Source organism: Dasypus novemcinctus, chromosome 2 (assembly GCF_030445035.2).
Source record: "Dasypus novemcinctus isolate mDasNov1 chromosome 2, mDasNov1.1.hap2, whole genome shotgun sequence".
NCBI classification, from domain to species: Eukaryota; Metazoa; Chordata; class Mammalia; order Cingulata; family Dasypodidae; genus Dasypus; species Dasypus novemcinctus.
Window position 1 is genome coordinate 149,982,260 of NC_080674.1, and position 7,863 is coordinate 149,990,122.

A 7,863-nucleotide genomic window follows, 5' to 3' on the forward strand; every position below is an offset into this window, starting at 1 on the left:
AAAGAAAAAAGAGAGAGAGAGGGAGAGGGGGAGGAGAGAGAGGCTTAGGTTTGGATGGATGAGAAGATGGAAAGACCTGGGGGTGGGAACGTGACCGTTTCTCTCCCTCAGATGGAAGAAAAAAGCCTGTGGCTGGTTTCCAGAGAGGAAGCAGAATGAGGAGTGAGTGAAGAGATTCAAGGAGCTCTTGGGAGACAGCAGTTGGAGGAGGCTGGGGCAGTCGGAGAAGGAGAAGGCCTCAGAGGGGTGCGTGTGCAGGAGGGATGGTTCTGAGCCCTGGGAAGGGAGGTGGGAAGCTGAGCAGTCAGACCGGCAGTCCTGGGTTTAGAGTCCAGGTTAGCCCCTTCCTAGCTGCGTGACTGAGCCCTTAGAGTCTTCATTTCCTCATCTGCCCAGTGGGGCTATGGAGAACGCCCCTACATCATGGGGCGGTCATGAGGAGTGGAATGAAAGGTGCAGCATCTGGCATATCCTAATAAAGGATAGTTCCCATCCTATCGCTCCCCCACTGGGGGTAACTGCTCTAGTATATTTGCAAGCTCTGGTCAAGCCCACTCCTTTCTTTTATTCTTGCAGAGGGGACTGGGGGACATTCATTTCCAGTCTCAACCTGGGATACATTCCCCTGGGTAGTCTCACACTTTGTCCTTGGCTCAAAGGCAGAGACACCACTCACCAGAGGGCCCACTTCCCTTAGGGGTTAAGGGACATCAGAGAAACACGTTCCCCAGCTCACGTCCCCACCCTCACCATGCCTTTTCCTTCCCCTTCAAGCCAACCCAGAGCCAGGTTTAGGCACACAGCTGAAACTCTGCTGAGCCCTGTAAGTGTCGCCTGGGTGAGCTTGCTCAGGCCCAGCCCCTAAGCCCCTTCCCGTGATCAGGTTAGTTGAGCACATCTGACTTTTCATTCAAGTCTCCTGTTGGTTCAAGTCTCCTGCTGGGCAGGGAGGCAGCCAGGGCCCTGCAGGGTTAGAACTAGAAGCTGTGATTGGGCGCTGGGCCACAAGCCAGAACATCACTGTGAAAGGCTAAATAAGACGTAAGCCAAAAGATCTCAGCCACTCCAGGGCCCAGGAACTGGGAATCAGGAAACATAGCCCCAGTAACAGGAGGTCCAAGGGACACAGAAATCATCCTGGGAATAATGGCGACCAGTTCTGTTTGGTCATCTCTTCCACGGTTGAAGCTTACTTTAACCAGGAGCCCTCCCTGAATCCACCCATGCCCTTTGGTATATGAAAGACACCTGCTGGTGGAGCTGCTGTGAAAGCTAGGAATGGTAGTATTACCATCTCCCTTTTATTGATGAAGAAACTGAGCTCAAAGAGAACAAGTTACTTCCCCAAGACTACACAGCTCCTAATAGATTGAGCCAGGACTGAAAACCAAGTGCCCAGATTACAGAGCTCGTCCTTACCAGGCCCCCGACCGGGCCACCGCTCACCATGACCACGTCTGCGGGAATCCTTCTCACCACTGCTGTCATATCTGCTTAGCTCCACCGCTTCTGCCAGGCTCACCATCCTGATTCCCATCACAGCAGCCTGCTGGGCTCACACGCTCATCCTCTTCCAGGAATGGCAGTCTAGTCTGGGATTCTCATGACCTGTGTAGACTCCAGATGGAGAAGACCAGTGAGGTCACCTGGAGACTGTGACCGTAGCTAAGGGACTCTCAGCATTGCTGAGGGTCTGACAGGGACTGTGGACACAATCTAGCTATGACCCACAAAGAATGGCCATCCGTGCCAGCTTTCCAGACCCATTCACAGAACCGAGACAGACAGGCCACCTCCTTGGCCGGGATCTCCAGCCAGGCAGCCCTGCAGCTTCCTCACTCGCACATGTCAGCTCTCCAAGGCAGAGATCTCTCTCTGCTGCCCAGCCTCAGTCCTTTCTGCTGTATATTTGCATGTCCCGTACTCCGTGGAGAGATCAGTCAACCACTCCCTATACTAAAAGCCAGCCAACCCACTCTTCTTCCTTTGCAGAGATGGTGACATGGAGGGCAGTGACTAGGGTAAAGGAACCACTTAGTGAAGGGTCCTCCGGTGGGCACGGGCTCCAATCTCCCTAGGCTATGCTCTCAAAGGCAGATCCTTCTACACTTTACCTGAAACAGTCCCCACCTCCAAGAATTGCCTGGTGCCCTTTAGAAGGAGCCAGCATGGAGTCCTGACTTCTGTGTTCCATTCACTAAAAAGTCACCTTCCCAGACTCTCCCCAGAGCTGGATTCCCATATGGTTGGAGAAGTGGGTCCAGGCAGGAAAAGGGAGCTGAACCTATTGTGCGCCAGGCCCATGCTAGAGGCTTGACCTACAAGATGCCATTTGATCTTCACAACGAAGACGAGGCAGTGGTTATGATCCTCATCATACGGTTAAAGAATCAGAAGCTCAGAGAGGCTAAAAGGTTTGGCAGGGTCACACAGGAAGAAAGTGTCAGAGCCAGGATTTGAACCTGAATCTGTCTGCTTTGAAAGCCCAAGTTTTTTCTACCTCTGGGTGACTTTCATCTCTGGTTCAGCCCCAGGGAGGAACCCTTCACAGGAAAAAGGTCTTCATTCCAATTTGGCAGTATCTTTCCAAATGAAAAATGCATACACATTTTGAGCCAACTATCTCTCTTCTAGGAATTAATCCTCAAGACAGTCATACATGCACAAGGACGTGTGTATTAGGTGTTCACTGCAGCACTGTTTGCAACAGTAAAAAATCAGGAAAAAAAATGTCCATCAGTAGGGGAATGGATAAATAAACTGAATTACCATTAACTACAAGAAATGATTATCTAGATTTTAAATGTATTGTCATGGAAAGTTCTCTAAGATAGAGAGTTAAGGAGGGAAAGTACCAATACTGAGTATAATCATATACTTACATATATTTTACATATATATATACATGTTACATGTCTGGATTGCATATGCCATTTTTTAAGGTATCTATTATTTTCCTTGAAGGGAAGTGGGGAAAAGTGGAAAAGGGCAAAAAGGTAAATGACTCCCAGGCACCAGACCCTCTGTCCTCTCTTTCTTCAAGGCTGTGTCCTCCCTCTCACCCCTGAGGATTCCCGGTACAGACAGCACAGGGTGCCTGTGTCAAGGGAACAGGGCATGACTTCCTCCCACCACATCCCGCTCCACCTGGCACCTCCTGCAAGCAGCCAGGGCCTAGGTACCTGATTGGTGGCCCCCAGGAGGTCATCTTAGCTACAATCAATGGAGCTTAAACACAGCTTGCCACTGCAGGTGAGGAGGAGAGTCGGGGTCAGCCTCTCTGAGTTACATCTTATGATGTGTTGGAGCAGTGCAACCTGAAAGAGCCAAGTTTGTGATTTAGTTTCTCCTTCTGACTCTTTCATTTATCACTAAGTTTTGTATCCTTTAAATCACATAAAATATAGGGACATCTGATAAGGAAAGGGTTAAGAGACACCGAGTCCGTGTAACAAACAGGGATAGGTTGAAATTTTGTCTTTAAAGATGGGTGGCTATGATAAAAGCTGTTCATAGAGAAGTCCGTTGCAACTGGGTGCTGACTGTTCAGACCAACGTCGAGGAGTCTTGCCTCAGCCACTGCGTGTGGAGCCACACCCTAGGGCAGACTGGGCATGCAGGTGAACACCTGTCATGATGTAGATAAACAGGCTACACAGCAGGAAAAAGCTGCGCCCCACCTCAGATTGGTGCGTCTGAAGAATCACCTTTGGCCGCATGTCCTTTCCAATAAACTGGCGTCCCTGCTTCACTGCTGAATGTCAGTTCTGTGATCCGAAGGATCCACCCCTACACACCTTTCTCTGGGTTGTCTTTCTTTCCTTCTATTCCTCTCATTTGACTTAAAGACAGAAACCCAACTCAAACTGGCTTAAGTTTATTTGCTCATATAAATAAAAAGTCAAGGAACTCAGACCAAGTCACTCTGATGTTTCCTTCTGTCTCCATTCCTGGCGTCTGCTCCCCTCTGGGTTAGTTTTACTCCCTGGTAGATAACTCCCAAGTGGTTTAAGCAGGTCCAGGCTTAAACTTCCAGTTTAGCAAACCCAGTGGAAAGAAAGCACTCTTTTCCCAACAGTTCAGCAAAAGTTCCAATGCCAACCTTATTGGATCAACTGTTATTGAACCATTGTGGCAAGGGGGATGGAAGGCACAGGTTGGCCAGATCAGATCATGTACCCACCCTGGGATCTTGGGGGTAAGGTTAGCCATTTCAAAATCCCATGGACTTCAGACAGATATTTGTGTTCACAGTAGCATTATTCACAATAGTTTAAAGGTGGAAGCAATCTAAATGCCCACCAGCAGATGAACAGGTAAACGAAGTGTGATCTATACATATGATAGAATAGCACTCAGCATTAAAAAGGAATGAAGTTCTGATACAGGATACTATGTGGCTGAACCTTAAAGACAACATGTTGAATGCACAGGCCAGGAAAAAAGGGACAGATATAATTTGATTCCACTTTGCTAAAATAGAGACAAATTCATAGAGACAGAAAGTAGAATACAGATGACCAAGGACAGGGCTGGGAGAGGGAGATGGGGAGTTAATGCATAATGGGTGCAGGTTTCTGTTTGGGGTGATAGGAAAATTCTGGTAACGGACCGTGATGAGGGCAGCAGAATATTGTTAATGTGTTTAATCCCACCTCATGGCATGCTTGGGAGTGGTTGATATGGGAATGTTTAAGTTGTAATATATGTTTCCAAATTTTTTTAAAAAGTGAGTAAGGCAACAATGGCAATTACATGCAATGCATGACCCTGGACAGGATCTAATAATGGAGGAGAAAAAACCCAAAAGGACATTATTGAGACATGAAAAAAATTAGAACACAGACTGGAAGTTTTATATCAATGTTAAACTTCTTAAACTTGATAACTGTAGTTCGGGTGGTTACATAAGAGGATCTCCTTGTTCTTAGGAAATGTATATGGAAGTATTAAGGATTCAAGGAGCATGATGTATACAATTTACTCTCAAATGTTTAAAAAACAGATATATAGGCAGGTAGGTAGAGACAGATGAATAAACAGATGGAGAGAATAATACAGCAAATGTGGCAAAATGTTAAAAGTCGGTGGATCTGGGTATCTGGATGGGGGTATGTTAGAGTTTTCTGTAGGATCTTATATTATTTTTGTAACTTTCCTATAAGTTTGAAATTATTTCAAAATAAAAAGTTTTAAACACAAAAACCCCACAGGCAGAGATAGGGAAAGTATGGTTCCCTAGGAAGAATCTGGGTGCACTCACCAGCATGGGATGGGATAGCAAACAGCATGACTGTCTGACCATGGCAATGACTTTGGGGAGACCCTTTACCTCTCTAGGTTTCATGTAAAAAATTGGGTATTGGGAAGCAGCTGTGGCTCAATTGATTTGACTCCTGTCTACCATATGGAAGGCCCTGGGTTCGTGTCCCAGGGCCTCCTTGTGAAGGCAAGCTGGCCTGGGCCTACGGAGAGCTGACGGCCCGTGCCCACAGAGGGCTGGAGAGCTGGCACAGCAAGATGACGCAACAAAGGGAGACAAGGAGACACAGAAGAACATGCAGCAAATGGACACAGAGAGCAGACAGCAAGCAAGCTACGAGGTGGGGAAATAAAAAAATAAAAATAAAATAGAATAAAATGAACCTCACTGAGGTTTAAAAAAAAAATTAGGTGTTACGTTTTCAAGTTAAAACATGGACTATTGTATATGTACAACTATAGTAGAGTTAATAGTACAAATATAAAAATGTGCTATCATCCAACCAAGGCAAGCTGCTAATAATAAAGTGATATATGGGAATCCTGTATTTTATGCATGATTGTTCTGTAACCCCACAACTTCTCTAATAAAGAAAACAACAACAACAAAAGCCTGGGTGTGATCCAGACCTGTCTCTGCTCTTGGAACCCTGGAACACTCTTTCAGCCTGGTTTCTTTTCATAGTCTTGGGATGATGATCCAGACTAAATCAGCTCCCAGATCTTTCTATATCACCACCATTCTCACTACTCCTTTCCCCATTTCTTCTTCCAGTGGAGACAGTGGTATAGAAGGGGGACAGGGAGGGAGAAAAGAGAAAGTAACAGGTGAGATGGGAAAAGAAGGGAAGAGTGGCAGAGACAGGAAAAGGGAGGGAGGGGAGCAGATGTAGTTCAAGTGGTAGAGTGCCTGCTTACCATATATGGGTCCCAGGTTCAATCCCCAGTACCCCTAAAAAATAACAAAAATTTTAAAAAGGAGGGAGACAAATCTCATGCAAGATTGTGCTGGTCCTGAGCCACCCCTGAACACCTTGACCCTGCTTCCCCATGCCCGCCCATATCCTCCAGCCCACGAGTGGTGAGTGGTGAGCACGGCTTAGCTGTGCCAGCACCCCAGCCGGGCTGGGTTCCAAGTCCCCATTGCATTGTCAGGGCATCATTATCCCCATTCTCCAGCTCTCATCAGCTGGAGGTTCTTTCTTTTCCTTTGGTCCACACACCAACCCTACTCACAGATGCCTCAGTGCTCGCCTCCTGTAATGCTTTCAGTTCCTCATAATTGTCACCTTTCAGGACCCTTTCTACTGCTTTATACTCAGTGCCTTTAACCCTATGAGAACCATCCCTGCCCCAGGCCCATTTCCCTCCTCTCCTCTCTCCCTCTGACTGGGTTCTCCACTCTTTGTGTAGAGAGAACCAAGGCCTCTGCTCCAGGGAGCTACCTGTTTTCCCTGGGAGGACAAAGATGGAAGAGGTCAGAGGAGGTACAACCAGGGCGCCAGGCAGATGCAGTGAACCAGTCAATCACTCAGAACTGAGCACTTATCCAGCATTCCCCGGGGTATAGCTTGCAACAGTAAAAAAAAATCAGAAACATCTTATCCAAACTGATTTATAGATTTAATGCAATACCAAGCAAAAGTCCAAGAGCCTACTTTACAGAATTAAAAAAGGCAGTTACCAAATTCATTTGGAAGGGAATGTGCACCCAAATAGCCAAAAGCATTCTAAAAAAGAACAACATGAAAGGAATTTCACTGCTTGACCTTGTAACATATTACAAAGTTACCATGGTCAAAACAGCATGGCACTGCCATAAAGATAGGCATTGATGAGTGGAATAGAATTGAACATCCAGAAGTAAACCCTGACCTATACGGTCAACTGGTTTTTGACAAGTCCATGCCAACAGACAAAGCAGTCTTTTCAACAAATGGTGCAGGGAGAACTGGATATCTATAAGAAAAAATTTGAAAAAGGACTCTTAGCTCACTCACTTCCTTATACAAGAATCAACTCAAAATGGATCAAAGACCTAAATATAAATGCCAGGACCATAAAACTATTAGAAGAAAATGTTGGGAAACATCTTCAAGAACTTGTAGTAGGTGGTGGTTTCTTGGACCTTACACCCAAAGCACGTGCAACAAAAGAAAAAATAGATAAATGGGACATCCTCAAAGTTATACACTCTTGCATCTCACAGCAATTTGTCAAAGGGGTGAAAAGGCAGCTGACTCAATGGTAGAAAGGACTTGGAAATCACATATCTGATAAGGGTTTGATATCCAGGGTATATAAAGAGATGTTACAACTGAACAATAAAAAGGCAAACAACCCAATTTAAAAATGGGCAAAAGACTTGAATAGACATTTATCCAAAGAAGAAATACAGAAGGCAAAAAAAAAACACAAAAAAACCACCAAAAAATGCTCAACATCACTAATGATTAGGGAAATATAAATCAAAACTACAATGAAGGAAGTGAATGTGTCTCAAGTGATTGCGCTCCTGCCTACCACATGGGAGGTCCTGAGTTCAGTTCCCGATGCCTCCTAAAGTAGATGAGCAAGACAGCAAGCTGAAGTGATGGGCTG